This window comes from Thalassophryne amazonica, chromosome 8, assembly GCF_902500255.1.
Source record: "Thalassophryne amazonica chromosome 8, fThaAma1.1, whole genome shotgun sequence".
Classification (NCBI taxonomy): Eukaryota; Metazoa; Chordata; class Actinopteri; order Batrachoidiformes; family Batrachoididae; genus Thalassophryne; species Thalassophryne amazonica.
The window spans coordinates 68,239,544-68,257,711 of record NC_047110.1 but is presented as its reverse complement, the minus strand read 5'-3'; positions in this window follow the sequence as shown (position 1 = coordinate 68,257,711).

Genomic DNA, 18,168 nt, shown 5'->3' with positions numbered 1-18,168 from the left:
AGCATTTATTTATGGTGTGTGTGTGTGTGTGTGTGTGTGTGTGTGTGTGTGTGTGTGTGTGTGTGTGTGTGTGTGTGTGTGTGTGTGTGTGTGTGTGTGTGTGCACGCACTGGGTGCCCTCTTAACCTTCAGAGGAAATATGTCATGCTTTTGAAAAAGTAGTGCACAGTCTTGCCTTACAGTAATCTGAAACTGATTGTATGAGGTCATTTGAAAATTCTGCCTCCACCAAGGTTATTTCAATAACAAGCAAAATGTTGAAGTAAAACTGGTACAAGAATAATCCTTTTACTGAGGTTTGTGCATCTGTGGAGATTCATGAGTGGGTGTTGTGTATGATGACACTTGTGTGGATGTCAGTACAGTCAGGGGGTGGGGCAAGGAGTTTGAAAACTGAAAATCCAGTCTGCACCACCAGCACTGCAGCTGGCACCTTACAGCAGCCACAGGTGCACAGCATCAAGTGCGGGTGCGATGGCATAGTCCTCACTGAATTTTTGGAACACAGCAACATTGTTAACTCCAACAGATATGTGAACACTTTGCAAAAGCCGTGTGCACTCTTGATGCAGGTTCGTGCTCTGAAAGATGCAGTTCTTTAGCATGATATTGCTCATCCACACACGAGTAGACAAACACAGGATACATTACACTGGCTCAAATTTTATGAAATCTCACCACACCCACTGTATAGTCCGGATCTCGCACCCTCTTACATTTTCCTTTTTCTCCAAGTTGAATGAACACGTGACGCAACATCATTACACAAATTACAAAAAATTTACCATATGTTCTTGTCATATTCAGACATGGTTCACCATACCAAAAGACCCGCAGTTATTACTATATTTCTCCACAAATCTAAAATTTATTTGTTGACACTCCGAATCTGTCTTCTGTTAAGAGTATAATGGTGTTTTTCATGGGATTTGGATTTATGTGGCAGAGCGGAATAAGGAGGCTCCTGCTGCATGTTGTACCTGCATGTCCACTGCTATCTACCTTTGCCACATCAATATTACACACATTTATAATTTCTATGCTTTTGCCACTGTGTGCCTTCAGGTCTACACATTGGCAGGCCAGTATGTAGACTGGGGTTTGAACTCTTCTCATGCTACTTGTTCTCAAGACAAGACAGTTAGTCTACCTTGTCTTAGTCCACCCAGATGTAAATGGATACAGGCCCTGTCTGGGGAAGTAACCTGTGTTGGACTGGTCGGACTGGCATCTCATCCAGGGGGAGTCAGACACAAGATAATTTATTGATCATATGCAGGTTAACACAGAGTCAACAGTGCAATGAAATGCTTAGGATGAGAAGGACTGTTCAAACTCGCAGGAAGTACTAATATGCAATATAAATACCGAAAATATAAGCATATGAAAAAGAAAAAAAAAAATAGTCATCATAGTCATCAGTAGTCAGGTTGTAGTATTGTTCATATTGCACATAGTATTATTGCACATGACATATTGCACAGTTGTGTAGCAAGTTACTGCACAGGCAATAGTAAATAGTAAAAACTGAGATGAGTTATGAAAGGTAAGGTGGTGACATACAAGATACAGTCACATTAATAACAGCAATAGACATATAGTGTTAAAGAAGTGGCTTAGTGCAGTGTTATTATCATAGTTCTGTGTTATTTAGAGTTCAGTAGTCTGACAGCCTGTGGATAGTAACTCTTCCTGAGTCTTTTGGTACGGGCTGGCAGACTCCTATACCTCCTGCCAGAGGGTAACAGTTCAAATAGTCCTTTTGCGGGGTGAGTGTGATCCTTAATGATGCTGCGTGCCTTACGCTGGCACCGACTGTGGTAAATGTCCTGGATGGTGGGAAGACTGCTGCCAGTGAGGTCCTCAGCCGTGCACACCACTCTCTGCAGTGCTTTCTGACTCTGGCTGGTGCAGCTCCCGTACCACACTGTGAGGCAGCCCGTCAGCACTCGTCTACTCCATGCTACAGAATCTAGAAAAAAGCACCATTTATTTAAAACACACAGCAAACTATATTAAACTGGTAACATGTCACTCCTAAAAACAATCTTTGATGTGTCACGTGAGGTGAATCTGCCCTACGATTGGATTTTGGAAAACCATGTGACAGTGAACCAATTCCGATTGGACACTCACATTGCTCACATCATCACACAGCTTCTAAGAGGAGTACAAAGATGGTGGATGGTGGCTCGAAAGGCCGCAGAGTTAACTATTCAGCAAAAAAAAAAAAAAGTAAGTTTCTATCTCATATCATTAAAAAGTTATTTATAATTTAGTAAAGCTTGGTCTCAGCTGTCGTATCCAACGGCGTCGGCACCAGAGGGTTAAACCCTTAGATCTTCAGCAAATGTATTTATAAAGAGAAACTGCATGAACTACACAAGTTTTTTATTTTCTAATAACAAGTTTATTCAATGAGGAGAAACAAATGCTAAATTATTGTCGTGTCATAACTTAATTTTTGTTCAGCCTTTGTGACCCGTCTTCATGAAGTTAGATGCAAAAATGTTGAAACTGGCCCTATCCTGCAATGATAAAGAATCCTTAAAAAATTACTGGATCCGGACCGTGTTCCGGATCATTACCAAAATTTAATGATTTCTAAGTTAGGCCAAGATACACCCCTGGTAAAAAAAAAAAAAAAAAAAAAATCATTAAAATCCGTTGAGAATTTTTTGAGTAATCCTGCTAACAAACCAACCAACTAACCAACAAACAAACGGACGCACCGAAAACATAACCTCCTTGGCAAAGGGAATAAATGCACAATCTAAATACCAGACATACTGATCAATACTGGTAAGTGAAAGAATGCAGGCTTCACCTACTCTGATGTAGTGTCAGAAGGATTTCTGAAACTGGTATAAACAATAAGATAAACTCCACCATCTTTTTCTATTTGTGAACTTGGCACACATGTAGGTGGTTGTTGCAGTTGTTAAAGTGACGTCAAATTCACCAAAGGCGTATCATTTAGGTCAAGGGTCAAATTTTTTCCACCGGCGGTTTCTCCTATAACGGCACCTTTTAGAGTGGCCTTTTACTGTGACCAGGCCAAGGAACATGTATGCAGTAATCATGCTGTTTAATCAGCATTTTGATATGCCACACCAGCCAGGTGGGTGGCTTAGCTTGGCAAAGGTGAAGTGCTCACTGACATGGATTTTAACAAAAATGTAAATTTGAGATAAATAAGCTTTTTATGTGCATACAAAAAGCCTTTGTTTTCCGCCAACTCATGGTAAGTGTTGCATATATATATATATATATATATATATATATATATATATATATATATATCATTTTTCAAACTTTCACTGCTAGTTGTGATGTGTAGACTTACAGAGTAAGGGCAGTTTCACTGTTGATTCATACACGAACCTAACCCCTACAAAAAAGAAGGATTTGACATTTTCATTAAACACAATGGGTATCACTTAAAAACAGATAATTGTGAGGGTGTGTTACTGTGTGTAGTGGTGTAATGTCGTGTGCAGTATCAGATTGTTTGTGTGTGGTAGCTTCTTGCAAAATAGAAACAGATAATAGGAATAACCATTTATTCTTCTCGGCATCCTGTCTGCATAAACAAGAAAATTAAATCGACTACAAACTACTTTGTAATTACAATGTTCTGCCAAGTAATCTGAACTTTTGAGCTCCTCAAAATTGTAAGTTATTAATTTGGCATTTGATTAATTAAGAAATTAATTAAAAAATTACAATATGATAAAAGTTGCTAAATTAATAGTTATCAAAAGAAGACGTTTATCCAGCCCTAAGCTGGCATGTTTTCCAGCTGAACAGAGTGCACAAAAGATGTGTAATGCATAAAAGTTAGACTGATAATTGTGCAAAATCTAACTTAAAAAGAAATTCATTAACATGATTTTTCCTTAATGTGTACAACATTCAATAAAATACAAAGACATACGTGGCTCGCACTGTTTTTATCAAAGATTTTATTTTATTTATTTCTTTTTATATGAATTTCGGATTGTTTCTGTACATAAGATATTGTTCTTGCCTGTGCGATGAGTCTGTGGTAAAGCCTGCAGAGTTCCCTCTGAGTAAACCCTGCAGTTTTGTGTGGACTCACAGTAGTCGGGGATTTTGGAGGCTCCCCGTCTGCCTGTTTTACAGCTGGAAGGGCAAAGGCCTTTTCAGCTTCACTGGCAAACTGAGAGACTTTCACTGAGCAAGAGGGCTGCACCCTGAGTCCCGCGGCTTCTCCCACCTTTTGTCCTGACTGAAAGGCCTCAGCAACTAAAACGCATCACTTGGCACCCAGTGTTTGCTGTTGGAAAACCTGATTAAAGCTGGCGAGACGTACACATGCAGCCTAAGCCTATCAATGACTCTCACAACCCCCCGAGATACTGTATTTGTCCTTGCTGCTTGGGTGCTCGGAGTGAATGCTGCCGTCCATTGATCTCTGTCTGATCAAGCTGCCGGCGTGGTGTGCATGGTGCCTTATGGGTTTCATTCCACTCAGGCGAGTCCATTTCAGTGAGCTGTGGTTGAGCTAATGTGGGACACGCTGCGCCAGTCACGGCCTTTGGGATTTGGCCTAAGTGCTGTGCGTTGTGATGCTTCACTCTGAAATTCTCAAGCACACACAGCCTGGAAAGTCTTTTATAATTCTACAATTCCTTTGAGGTATAAAGGCAAGGCTAAATCCTATGGCTATATAATTTGTAAAAAAAAAAAAAAAATTCTTTAATTTATATGTTGATTATGGGGACATGTACCTCAAAGTTAAAAGTCAGTTGTAGTGCAGTATCTTCCGAACAATGGAGTAAAGAGCAATTCATAGTTGTTGCCATCATTGTAATATGTGCTTTTTGAAACACACAATGATTTCCTGAAGCAACTGGCAGTGAGGCCAAGATCCTCCTAGTGACAGTCTGTGACACATCTGTGACAGCCTGTGGCACAGCAGTGGCCCCTCAATGGCAGCCTGTGGCACAGCAGTCAATGGCCACTGAATGGCAACCTGTGTCATATGTTGCAACATATGACACAGCGGTTTCCCCATAGTGGCATCTTGTGTCACTGCTGTAGAACCTCAGTGGCACGTTGCGGCACCACAGTTGCACCTCATTGGTAATCTGTGGCACCTGGAGGTCCCTGAGTGGCAGGCTGTGACACAGCAGTGGCACTTCTGTGGCAGTATATTGGGGTATATTTTTGTTCCAAAACAGTCAAAATCATAAATTCCTTAGCTCAAGTAATTATATGAAATTAATGAATAAATATCAGACAAAACAGCAACAACCTAATGTGTGTTGACTTCATTTGATTTTGCTCAAGGTTTTCACTGTCACCCATGGTTACAAGAAGAATATTTATTTATTTTTCTATGATATGTGTCATTTTGCAGGCAGGTCAGGGAGAAACATTTAAGCATCAGATATTACCTAAAGGCTAATATCAATGTTTAAGAAATAGTTGTTTTCTAAAACATTATTGGTTGAATAACTTCTGTCGTGAAAGAATGCAGTGGGTGCTTACCACACACACACACACCTGTGGTGAGAAGCTGAAGAGGGGAGAATTTAAAATAACACAGCACCCCTTGAATGAAATGTAAGGTGTGAGAAGTATTTAGGGAGGTTGCTCATGAACATGATGCCAGTCCGGGATCCATTCTCTGCAATTATGGCAATGCCATTTTGCGGGTCTGGCATAATTCTGTCTTCATTATTATTCTTTGTTTGAGTTAAATTAAAGGATTGTGTGAGTTCGGCTGGCTCCTGAATTCATCCAAGGATGTGTAAAACGAGAGTGGAGCAGTGGTCGCACTGAACTAGAGACCATATTGTTGGGAGGCAAACGTTCTAACAAAAAACAAACAAATTAATTAATCCAGACTGGACTGTCATAGAAATGAAGCCTCTTAGCTCAATTTAGTGACACACAAGGAAGGATTTTAATTTTTTTATTATACAGCAATGTCATTTCTCTCCAACACTCCGAAATGTTTTACTTACGTGTTATCAGGGAATATCTAATATCTCTTGGGTAAAGGTTATGGTCATGGTTAGGGTAAACTTTCCCCACATTTCACACTGTGACATTTGGTCAAAGTCAACCTTTTGCATCAACGTGTTGAGTCATTCATTCTCTCGTGCAGCTGTTTCATGTCATACCAGAGTCATGAATCAGTTCCGAAACGAATTGTTAATTTCCTATTTTGAGTGTTTCAAAAATAATTAATCATTTTTTGGAAGGAAGGAATTGCTGAATTTAATTGTTTTTCAATGGCAAAACAATGACTTATATATATTTAACAAGAATCAAAAACATGTATTTCTTCCATCGCTGTACTTGGAATAGGCTGAAACCTGAACCCTCTAGTGACACCTCTTTTTTGCGGCCAGCACTTGTCTCTTCAAACGACGCTTTTTGATTGCTGAGCAAACACTCCTGTTGAAGCCATCTGACAGATGCTCTTTGAGTTCTATTGGCTGAGATCCTTCTGCCTGTCACCTTTCACATCTCAGTGGGCCCAGAGGTGACCCCTCTGTTGCCTTGGAGCACCGTACATTATTGGTCCTAACACAATCAAATGTACGTTCAGCATTTGAGGGTCAACGCAGTGGTGGCCACTAAGGTGCCCTCGTGCACAAAAAGGGCCACCTCCCGTGACCTCCAGCACCTGAACCATGACCCTCAATTACAAGCAGGTCACCTCTGCAACAACTGCATTTACAAAGGGTCAGCTAGGATCGGTGTACAACAAACAACTCTTAAATGTAGACAGGTCTTAATCATATAGTGTTCCCTAAGATTGCAGACATGACTGCACATCAGCCGCATAAGGAAACAGGATAGTGACCTGACCTTGTGTCAATTCAATTCAATGTATTTCATTTATATAGTGCAAAATCACAACAAAGCTGTCTCAAGGCATTTCACACAAGTTCTAAACTTACCAACCCCTAGAGCAAGCACACAGGCGACAGTGGTAAAGAAAAACTCCCTCTGATGATTTGAGGATGAAACCTCAAGCAGACCAGACTTAAAGGGGTGACCCTCTGCTTGGGCTATACTACTGACACAGTTGACAATACAACTATACAGAAAAATTTCAAGCAAAGACAGCGCTTCAAGAGGAGAAGCAATAGAACAGCACTGTAAATAAGGACTCATGTTGTTTGGTTATATATATATATATATATATATATATATATATATATATACATACACACACACAACCCCAGTTCCAATGAAGTTGGGACATTGTGTGAAATGTAAATAAAACAGAATACAATGATTTGCAAATCCTCTTCAACCTATATTCAATTGAATACACCACAAAGACAAGATATTTAATGTTCAAACTGATATACTTTATTGTTTTTGTGCAAATATTTGCTCATTTTGAAATGGATGCCTGCAACACGTTTCACAAAAGCTGGATCAGTAGTATGTTTACCACTGTGTTACATCACCTTTCCTTCTAACAACACTCAATAACCATTTGGGAACTGAGGACACTAATTGTTGAAGCTTTGTAGGTGGAATTCTTTCCCATTCTTGCTTGATGTACGGCTTCAGTTGTTCAACAGTCCGGGGTCGCCATTGTCGTATTTTGCGCTTCATAATGCCACACATTTTCAATGGGCAACAGGTCTGGACTGCAGGCAGGCCAGTCTAGTACCTGCACTCTTTTACTACGAAGCCACATTGTTGTAACACGTGCAGAATGTGGCTTGGCATTGTCTTGCTGAAATAAGCAGGGATGTTCCTGAAAAAGACGTTGCTTGGATGGCAGCATGTGTTGTTCCAAAACCTGGATGTACCTTTCAGCATTGATGGTGCCATCACAGATGTGTAACTTACCCATGCCATGGGCACTAACACACCCCCATACCATTTTTGAACTTTGCGCTGGTAACAATCTGGATGGTCTTTTTCCACTTTTGTCTGGAGGACACAACATCCACGAGTTTCAAAAACAATTTGAAATGTGGACTCATCAGACCACAGCACACATTTCCACTTTGTGTCTGTCCATTTCAAATGAGCTCGGGCCCAGAGAAGGCGGCGACGTTTCTGGATGTTGTTGATGTATGTCTTTCACTTTGCGTGGTAGAGTTTAAACTTGCACTTGTCGATGTAGCGGCAAACTGTGTTAACTGACAATGATTTTTGAAGTGTTCCTGAGCCCACATGGTAAGATCCTTTACACAATGATGTCGGTTTTTAATGCAGTGCCACCTGAGGGATCGAAGGTCACGGGCATTCAATGTTAGTTTTCAGCCTTTTCGCTTACATGTAGAAAGATCTCCAGATTCTCTGAATCTTCTGATTATATTATGGACTGTAGATGATGGAATCCCTAAATTCCTTGCAGTTGAATGTTGAGAAACATTGTTCTTAAACTGTTGGACAGTTTTTTTTCATGCAGTTATTCACAAAGTGGTGATCCTCACCCCATCTTTGGTTGTGAATGGCTGAGCCTTTTGGGGAAGCTCCTTTTATACCCAATCATGACACTCACCTGTTTCCAATTAACCTGTTCACCTGTGGAATGTTCCAAACAGGTGTTCATTGAGCATTCATCAACTTTCCCAGTTTTTTGTTGCCCCTGTCCCAGCTTTTTTGAAATGTGTTGCAGGCATCCATTTCAAAATGAGCAAATATTTACACAAAAACAAAAAAGTCTATCAGTTTGAACATTAAATATCTTGTTTTTGTGGTGTATTCAATTGAATATAGGTTGAAGAGGATTTGAAAATCATTTTATTCTGGTGTGTGTGTATGTATGTATGTGTATATATATATATATATATATATATATATATATATATATATATATATATTATTGTGTGTGTGTGTGTGTGTGTGTATTTTCTGGGTCAGGCTTGCCCCTCGTATAATGGACAGACACCCCAAATCAGATAAACTTGAGAAGATGCGTACAGAAAACACAAATTTAATAAACAAAGACGAAAATGTAGATTCTTAGATTTACTTTAACTTCTGTTTCATTGCGGACAGTACGAACCCAACATATTTCAGGTTTTTTGTAGCCAAGTTAATTTAATTTATTAATATGCATCCATTCCTCCATTTAAGGCCTGCAACACATTTCAAAAACGTTGGGACACTAATGCGTTTTCCTCTTTGTACTTTTGCCAAACCTTCTCACGACATGAGACATTTTGGCATTGAGGATATAAGCAATGAAGTGTGTCAGGTGTTCTTTTGTCCCATTCTTCCTGTAAACAAAAGGTGTGCAACAGTATGGGATGGTCATTGTTGCATTTTTAATTTTAAGTTTATCCACACATTCACCACTGAGTACTGGTAGGCCAGTCCAGTCTCAGTACCCTCTTTTCTGCATTGTCTTGTTGAAAAGATCACATATTGAAGGCAGCATATGTTGCTCCAAAATCTCAATTTTCTGCATTAATCCTGCCATCACAGAAACGGAAATTATCTTTGCACTGACACAACCTCATATCATTACAGACAGAACCTGGCTTTTATACTTGATGTTGATCTTCATCTTTTGCCTTGCATACACAGAATCTATTTATTAAAAAAAAAGTAGTACTGATTTGTCTGCGTACAATTAATGTTTCCACTGTATTCGGTGTTTCAGCGTTTCCCATAATGCCCCTGGGGACCGCCTTCGCTTCCCAGAATGCACGGCGGTGCCAGCAGAGTTCCGCTGTCTCACAGTGCATGTAAACAATGGCAAAGTGAGGATGTGGATAATTTAGCAAGTTCATGGGCGATGATGATTATACGCTCTCCTAGTTGAGAAGGTTATCTAGAGGAGGTGTAGCACCTGTGATAGACTTCTGCAGTGCCCCAATGTTGTCTTAATGTCCAGACTTCATGAGATGTGTTTACACTGTGAGTGCTGAGCTCCTGACACCGGAGCTCTGCTGGAACCGACCTCTCGCGTGAGTCACGGGCTGCCAGACGGTGCGATATTCACAACTGCGAAACAGCGAATAATGGTCCAATCCAGATGCATTTGTGCCCAGAATAGTCATCACCACTTCTGGTTTTATTTAACATAAGGCTTCATTTTTGCACAGTAAAGTCTCAAGTGGCATTTGTGAATTTAACTCTGTATTGTAGTGCTTCACGGAGGTTTCCCAAAGTAATCCCTTGCCCGTGTGATTATGGGTGATTCTTAGACTACGGGCACTTATTATGTCCTTTGATCATATTGTATAAAAAACAGAAAAAAGGGGAAATTTCACACTTTTATAGTTACCTTGCAATGAAAGTGTCTTAAGAAATTTGTTCTAGTAGTCTATGATGACTTTTTCACCTTTTTTCAGCATCATTATATGCACATATTGCCGTTTTGTGCTTGTCCCACACCCAGACTTTGATCTTCAATGATAAAAATGAATGGTAAAGAAATGTTTTTTTTCTAATGTTTAAAATATCTCTGAATAAAATATCAGTAAAATAATCAAAACATAATTGGGGTATTCAATGTCATACAACTGTTGTGATTTTTTTAAACAAAATGTAGTTGTCCCACACTATTGCCGTAATTTCCACCACAACACTGTAATGTCCCTAAACAGTTTGTATGAAAGATTGTTTGGGTAGTTTCTATGGAGATAAACAGTGACATCAGAGCACATGTATATAGCGCCAAATCACAACAAAGAGTTGCCCCAAGGTGCTTTATATTGTAAGGCAATGGTGTGGTGGAAATTACATTTACAAGGCCAATAGTGCCTGTAGTTAAAGAATCACCCTTATATCAGCTACTGATGAAAGATAGTTCTTAATGCAGTGCCGTCTGAGGGATTGGAAATCACAGGTGTTTAGCTTAGGTTTACACCCTGAAATTCCTCCAGAGTCCTTGAATTGTTTGATATTCTGCACAGCTGATGAAGAAATATGTAAATCCCTTCCAGTCTTTCTTTGTAGAACATTATTTTTAAGCATTTCAATAATTTTCTCACACATTTGTTGACTAACTGGAGATTCTTTGCCCAAGACGCTTCTTCAAAGGCCTTTTGTTGGTAATGCTTCTGTTGACATCACATGCTTGAAATAACAGCAATATGTAGCCCCCCCCCCGCCCCCCCCCCCCGCCCGATTTAAAGCCCTAATTTGTCCTACCCAAGCTGGTTGAGAGATAGATAGATAGATAGATAGATAGATAGATAGATAGATAGAGACCATTCAGCAACGCGTGAAGCTAATTTTAATTTTTTTCCACTCGGTTGTGTAATTTTACAGGTTGGACTTTAATCAGAGAGGAACTCTGTGAAAGTGACACTGCTGCAAGTCAAATTAAAACAGACCTATAAGTTATCAGCACATTCTTCAAAGCAACATGTGAATCCACTTTTACTTGCATTAAACATCAGTAACATGAGTGAATTGTGCTTCAGATGTCAATACGACCAACCCCTACTTTTCATGTGTCCATAATGCGATGGCACAGAGACGCACTGTTACATCTGTGCTGCAACAGGACCCCTATTGCTGAACCATCTCAATGAAAGTAATGAGTTTTCAGGAGAGGATCTTCATAGGTGACAGATGAAGCAGGAAACATCTTCACATGTGTTGATAAATCCAAAAATTTAACACTTTTATGAATTAAAATAACACCTCGTACGTCTTACAATAAGAGTGTAATTCTATTCTTTGGTACATCAAATGGAGGAATTTCATTTTGATTGGGAGCCATATTCCATGTAACGCTCCACAGATTCACCTGTCATCTGCAGCTCTCTGGGAACACGCTGAAAGACACGGACAAAAGAGAGTAAAAGAAGGAGGTGGATATATAGGGGAGAGAGAAAAGAAATAAATTGAGAGAGAGGGAGGTCATAGCGACCGTGTGATGGTCGCTGACACAGGAGTTCAGCCTGCGGTCAAGGGAAGCAGTTGAAGATGAAGCAGACACACAGGCACGGCTCTGTGTGCAGGTGCCCCCGCGCTGCCCTGCTCGCTTTCATCCCCCATCCTCTCCCACATTACCCCGCCAGCCCCGCCTGCTACCCACCAATCAGGGCACAGGAGGGCGGCGGCACAGTGGGGACACATCAAAGCCTTCTCTCGCTGAGAGGCTCAGGGCCGATGCTGGCACAACACAGAGGAGCACAGAAGAAAGCAGGGACGGCCAGTTAGAAAAAAAGGAGTCCAAATGGAATGGAAAAAAGGAGTCCAACCAGAACAAAACATTTCATTCTCTTCACAAACCAGCATTATGCCAGCCGCGCATCCCAAAACCCAGACACATTTTCTCACTGCCTTGAGCCAATGGCCCCCCTTGAGTATGTGAACAAGGGGGTAATTTAATTAAGAAAATCCAATCTTCCAATTGAGGGAACTAAGTTTGACTTGAATAAGTGCAATATGTTCGCGCCTTTCTTTTCGTTCTTTTTTTTTTTAAATTAACATTTCATAGCTGAATTGAAAAGCTCTCTCAGGTGCTTCCATCTGTATAAAGCATTTGTTTTTGAAGAGACGTGATCATAAGAATAACAAGAACAACAGCAATAATACAATAAATAATAATGTCCTCAAACAGTTTTCAAACAGTTCACTTCTCTTAAAAAATGCTTCATATAAAGAATGGATGGTTCTATTTTACATCTTCATAGTGTTTTCGTCTTCCTGTTTTTATGGAATGATCTGTCTTCTGAAGGTCGACAAATTATGTTAAACTTTTTAAAACTAGACTTTACATACATCTTTTCTCTGTTGCTTAGGAATCATAACCTTTGACCTTATTTATTTTACTCTTGTGGTGGCACTGCATGGTTCTGTAATCACAGTAATGATGCTAAAAGCTTAATTGTGCTCCTATGGTATGCTGCTATTATTATTATTATTATTATTATTGTAATTTTCGTGTTGTCTTTTATTATTGAATTTTGGAAAACGCTTTGCTCCTTCATTAGTTTCATTGTATTTTAAAGTTTTTATTTTGTAAAGTACTGTATAAAACTGCCATCCAGACAAATAAATAGATGAATTAACATCAACAACAGTAATGATACTAATTATTATTATGATCCCACCCCTGAATAATAATAATAATGACCCTTAATAGGTACAAGCTGGATTAAAAAAATTGTCATTGTCGTCATCAACATCTTGGAAATAAACAAAATTGTAGCCACTCAGTGTCTGTTTAATACTAATAATGATCCTATTTTTGACATCTGTGACATATGTCATGGAAGTCCATATGTGGAATCCTGCTGGGACACGCCCACTTTTTCTTTTTTTTTTTCTTTTTTACTGAAAACCTTTAACGTCTATTTTTAAGATACCTAGTGACCAATATCACCTTGGTAGCAATGTGTGTAGTATCACTCCTTTAAGAATTACTGACCCATAATGTGATGTATGAGCCCCCATGTTCTCAAAAACAACTTCTAATGATGTTCTTTGTAAAAGCCCTCAGAGTGAGGAGAGCTCTCCAAACAAGGAGCACCCCGACAGTAACGCTGAGCAGCCGTGCACAGAAGTACAGGCCTCGTAGTACGAGTGTGTCAGGTCCCTCAGTGAGTATGATGCACAATCCAGAAAGCTTATGCATATGTTAAGGAGGATAATAGGCTCCAGTGGGAGAAGAGGCTAAGGCCCAAAAGTGTGCATGACTATGAAAGTAGAAGAGGATGCACACAACACAGGAAGTGTACACACACACACAACATGTTTAATTATAAACCACATCAAGAAAATAAAGAAGCATTTGTGTAACCAATCACAACAGTTTAAAGGTACGACACCGACTTCCCCACGGTACCCTGAACACTTTGAGCAAATTGTCACTCAGAATAAAGAAGGGGGAGGAAAGGAGGGGAAAAGCGTGTTTCACCCATGCTTAAAAGAAGATCTTTTGATTTGCTAAATGCTGCCTTTGCTCATTTTTCGCCCCAATGGAACATGAAGCAAAAACACAAAGATCAATACTTAAGAAAAAAAACAACAACAACAACAAAACACTTGTGACTCTGTTGGATCGAGCTGCAAGAGGGATCACCTCTGCCGGTTCTGTCCTCACATCTCTCGTGTTCTTTTTGGCCTGTCAATAAGACAAGCAAATCCTAGAATTCCAAATGTTTGAATTCAGTCGCTCTCCGGTGGGTTCTATGGAAGAAGTAAAGAACAACAACAAAAAAAAGCACATTCAGAAACGTTATGACGTCTTGATGACTCCAGGCACACAAGGTGAAGATGAGGCTTTCATTATCTCCTGCCCTGGGAAGGTGCGATCATCCTGTTATTGACTGATAACAACCCCGTGTTGATCATTAAAGCAGTGAAGACATACAGGTGTGGAAACATGAAGTTTTATTGATGAAAATATCAAAGCCTCAGACAGGTGCTGCTGACCCTTCCTTGATGTCGGATTTCCACTCCGCCGCTGGGCACCGTTTAAGTGATAATATAGACACGGAACCTCAACATAATGAAAAGGTATTGATACCCTGTGCTGCCGCAACGATGAGATCGACTGAACGCGCTGAGCTATTATTAGTATTATTACACATGTTTGACACGTGTCAGTGTCCCGCGAATGAAAAACAAAAAGAGCTGTTTTATCCGACGGGTGTCGATCACATCAAAGCACATCGCACGCAGTGTGAAGATGTCGGCAGTGCACGAGGCTGAACAATGAAAAATGTGCCAGTTGTGACAAATCTCAGGATTTATCACTGAACGATAAAACAGAGCTGCTCAGCAGGAAATGGGACACGGTGAACACGTGTTCCACGGTGTGTGCAATCTCACGTAAAGACCCAGCTGACATTCTGGCAGCATGGCCCTCCTTTCTCTTTTCACTCGCCGCTCTCTGCTCCTGTGCCAGCTTATCCTGTGTGTGATCTTTGCTTGGCGCTGCACCTCCGCAGCTCAGATTACCACGTTCAGAGATGCTTTCATTGAATACGGCAGCTTTTCGGTTGGAGAGAGTGCAGGAGGCGCAGCGCAGACGCTGGTGACAAGGTCGCATCTAAAAGTACAGGTTTTAGTAAAGTGAGGAGTGTCATTGTGGTGCTTGCTGGCATGTATTTGGGATGACCTTCATATTGTTGGTGAGCAGAGGCTGCCTTGCCCCTGGCATGGGCTGGATGTGTGCCTGCGGCCAACCTTATCAGACACTCGGCGACTACCTATCCATCTTCCCTCATTGTGCACAGAGGTGACAGCTGGCATTCAGCTGTTTGTAAAAGGCCTTTAAAAAGCGCACAGGGCCGCCATACACGGGTACATTAAAGTAATTAGCTGCCAAGCTAGTAGAAAGCGCCCCCCCACCAAGTGCCAGCAAGACTGCGGATTGAAGTCGGCATCCTGTTTGACACATCTGGGCAAAGGAGAGTAATGAAAACAGCTGCTTCTGCCCATATGGCATCCAAAGACTGGCAGCGTGGTGGTGTGCTTTGCCAACCTTTGCCAGGCAAATTATCCATCATTAATCCTGAGCTCTGACCAGCATACGATCTGCTGCTAATCAAAACATCTGGGGACGGTGGTACAAGGAGGAGGGGAAGGTCTCACTTCAAAAGGGACATATTTTGTTAGAGGAAAGATACAAGATGACTGTTGAACAACGTGCCCGGACAGGTGTGACATCAGTAAAGAATTAAAGCCTGAGGAGTTTGAAATAAAAATTAAAATGAAAGCAGGCAAAACATCAATCTACGATGCAAATGTTTCAGGCAACTCAGAATTTTGATTTGTTGTTTTTTTTAAGTGTTGTTACTGGGTGTCAGAAGAAAATGTCATTTAAATGGTTCTAACATTCCTGTTCCAAAGTAAATCAAACATGAGATTTGGTTTGTCTATTTATTAAAGAAGATAATCAATTATCTTGTGACAAATGTCATTTTCATTTTTTTTTTAAAGTGGAGTTCCTTGACAGGTTTTTTTTTTTTTTTTTTTTTGTCAGTGCATGACAACAAAAAGACAGACTTGAAATTAAAATGATTGCAAACACCTAATGAAATGCAACAGTGCAGCCATCTGTGTTTTAAAAAGTTACATATCTTCTCAGATTTTACTTACTTACTTATAGTTATATGTGCAAGTGCTTCTTATTATATTTTGGCACACTTAATGTGGCACTGGACAACATTTTGTTTGGCTGAACCCTAGAATTTTTTTATTTAAACGCTCCATCACTTGTGTCAACAGAATTCCAAATTTGACATGTCCAAAACATAAATAAAATGTGAGATTTCTATACTAAACTGGGTATAGAACTGGATGGATGTGATATTTCTTTGGCATACTTAATGACGCAAACTTACTATACGTATGACAAACCTCCATTAAAAAAATAAATAAATACATAACTTTATATTTATTTATGTTGTAGTGGCGTACTGCAGGAAATGAAACACGTCAGTCAGTGGGAATCATGTAATAATAAAATAATTTTACAGTTTCTATCTATCTCATCCGACTTGCAACATTTGGCTTGTAGCTGGAGTAATTTTTAACTTTAAACCGTTGTCGCTTTATAACATCTTTGCTGTATCTGCTCTCACTCAGAAAAATCAATTCCTGCCTATTGTTTGATTAGCTGCAAATTGCTCTCGTGTTCGTTTCTGCGTTTGTCTATTGTGTGTCCTTTCCGTTCATAGGCTGGCCCGTTCAAAACCCCGCTTCAAATTCCCTCAGAAAGTCAGTGACATTAAAATGTCCTTTGATGTGGCTTCTCCAAGCAGGGAGCGCCAACAGTAATAGTGATTCTGTCACTTAATGCTTTTCCGGAGATCAATAGCTCTTAAATGCTAAAGTGGGACAATTAAAAATAAATAGGAGGTTGCTTTATTCTAAATCAGATTATACATTGCTGCCCCTCGCAGGTCCTCAAAAGCACAGTGTGCATCCTCAGTGTGTGTCATCTGCGCTGCACCCTCATTTGCGACTGATGCATATGTAAGTGTGAATAAACTGGAACCCTTCAGTCTGATCACTCAGTCATGCATGTGTGTGTACACAGTGTACCACACACACACACATGCATACAATGGAGCTATAAAGATGCATTCATAAGAAGAGAAATGCTGGAAAGGTAAAATAATGGCCCAGCTGAGATTTATATTGGCTTCTGAGGATCCATCAGTCTGAGCCGCCGCAGTGAGGTCGCAGGCTGGCTCTGGCTCCCCTGTGGCTGCTGCTGTAATGTCAACTCTGGCAGTAATACAGCTGTAACTGGAGGCAGCGCATGATGGGAACTTGCTCCTGACAGACATGACCAAACCCAACACAATTAGCTCACGACAGCAGGTGCTGCCCAAGTCTGTTGCGTTAACACGTCTCAGGTTTCCGTGTAATGGCCACAAAGTGATCCTAACTTTCAATTAGCACATCCCCTGCCTCCACCGCCCCGGCTATCCGCTCATTTCCACACGCCCGCCATTAGCTGCGTGGGAAGCGCAGCTTTGGCACGGGCGAGCTCTGTGTGCACGCCGACTGTGAGAGGCAACAGTTTTCACTAACAAAAAACACTCATGCACTCACAGCTTTTTTCTCTCACACACATGCAACATTTTGCAGAAAATACCACGATTTGCAGTAGAGGTGACCACGGCTTCAGGCAGCCAAGAGTCAGCCTACGTGCAATGCTCGCTGGTGTTAGCCCCGCAGACCAAATCAGGATAAATGGCCGAATCCTCCAGGAGACGCTAGAAAGACACAGCGACGCTGTCAGCGCACAAATACAGGCTGTACTGTAGACACCACCTCAGGCAGAGGAAGTGCTTCATCTTCATTCAACACTGCATCATCCATCACTTCACGTGATTCCACAAGAGGACAGAAGAGTACAGCTGTCTGGGAGGCATCTCTGTGTCACAGGGGAATTACATAGCTCAAGCGATTGCACAGGTAAAGAGCGGGTTGCTGTTGAACAACAGTCCTGTCTGTAACTTGCTCTCCATCAGAGCAGAATGAAGAACTGTTCAGCTCTGTCATCTGAGTCTATTGACCTTTAGTGTTACACCAGCAGTCTGGACCTGAATCAACAGCCACCGGGTGAAGGGTTTGGGGCCCACCTCCATATCAGCACACGCACCAGCCTGATGAGGGAATCACAGCTCTATAAAGTGTCATTTACCTTGTCAGCGTGTGGACATGCCGTCCACATGGATAGACACACGCCCTCTGTAGGTCATACATGTTCTGCATGCAGATGCAATA